Raw genomic sequence first — 1459 nt, 5'->3', positions numbered from 1 at the left:
AATATTTATTGTAAATATTGTGATAAATGTTATGAAAATACTTAGATATTAAATATATATAATCCAAGTAAGAAATACTTATTAGAAATATTTATTTATATTTATCATAAAAATTACATAAAATATTTAGTCTATATTTTAATAATATTTTGAATAAAACTTTATATAAAATATATATAAAATAATTATATAACATTTCAAAAAATAAATAATAATAAATATTTATCATAAATATTTTGTGATGCGTATAAAATTAATTATTTTTAATTTATATTTTGAAAGTGATATTTTTTCCACATGTATAAAAATTTAATAAAAGTTTTGTATAATATAATATACAATTCAATTTTAGAGAAGAATAATTTTGCATTGATAATAAGTTGTTCCACGTTATAACGAGTTAGAATAAAAATTATGAATGATTATTGAGTTGAAGTAAATTTTTTTCAACCTGGTAACATCAGAAATCATGGCGTGTTAACGAATGACATGTGCGGCATAATGACGGTCGCTGTTTGCAGTCATTCAAAGGCACTGAGGCATTTTCAGTGACGGAAGATTAATTGATACATGAAGCTGATAGCGCAGTAGCCAATGAACTAATAGTAATTCTATACAAACAGACATAATTGCAAGGGCAGTTCTATGCTAAGATAATTAATGTTAATTGGCGATTCTGACGCTGTTAATTTACCGGCTGATAATTAGTAAATTCAATTTATTTACAACATATTTATGTCCGGATTGTTTAAATAACTTTTATTACTAATTTAAATGCTTCTGATTTATGTTTATGCAATACGTTTTTTAATTGTTTACCTATATTTAATCAAAGATAATGTATTTTATATGATTATCGGTGTGCTATCAACTTCAAAATGTTTCAAAACATTCATTATACGTTTATAAATTTTCATATTATTCGATAAGTACTTTTTGCTATCAATACTGCACTAAATAAATTTAGGTATAAAACGAATTTGGATCATATTTTCGATTAGAGAAATTTAAGAAAATGTTATAAAATGTGACCATTCTTACCTCGCGAGAAAAGGGTAATCCGAAATTTGCACACCGACTAGTTCACTTTTTTCCTCCGTCTTGTTTTCTTCCCGGCGACTTTGCTCACGCGTCGGATTCAACCGATCAATCCTGACCGAGCGAGTGGTTCACAAGACACCGGATTGACCGTCCGTCCAGGACTGGTTACATACACTTGCTGCGCTGCTCGCCAGAATCCATCGTGGGTAGACAGGACCAGGGTATGCGCATGCGCGATGGATCGCGAATTATTAGGTGTCCCCGACCCGTAGAAACCTTCGATCGTCGTGCTTCGAGATCGAGAGATCATCGATATTACGAAACGTCCAACATAATGTCTGCTGAATCAAGTGCGATTCAAGATCAGATCAACGATGATTTTTATAACAATAAAAGTTTTAATGAAAGTTTTGATTTA

The 1459-nt window shown here is 29.7% G+C and overlaps 1 protein-coding gene across 1 annotated transcript in view; it reads right to left on the bottom strand.

The window, feature by feature from the left end:
* The window catches only part of LOC108745642 (mucin-5AC), a 15129-nt gene extending 13906 nt beyond the window's left edge, over window positions 1-1223 (bottom strand). Inside the window, exon 1 of the mRNA XM_018481931.1 lies at window positions 1042-1223. The gene's annotated coding sequence lies outside the window, so the exon portion shown is untranslated. The remainder of the gene's footprint in view (window positions 1-1041) is intronic.
* Window positions 1224-1459: the final 236 nt, after the last annotated feature.

The sequence above is a fragment of the Trachymyrmex septentrionalis genome, unplaced genomic scaffold (genome assembly GCF_001594115.1).
Source record: "Trachymyrmex septentrionalis isolate Tsep2-gDNA-1 unplaced genomic scaffold, Tsep1.0 scaffold14, whole genome shotgun sequence".
NCBI classification, from domain to species: Eukaryota; Metazoa; Arthropoda; class Insecta; order Hymenoptera; family Formicidae; genus Trachymyrmex; species Trachymyrmex septentrionalis.
Note: the sequence above shows the minus strand (reverse complement) of the source record. Positions and strands in the feature narration are given on the sequence as shown.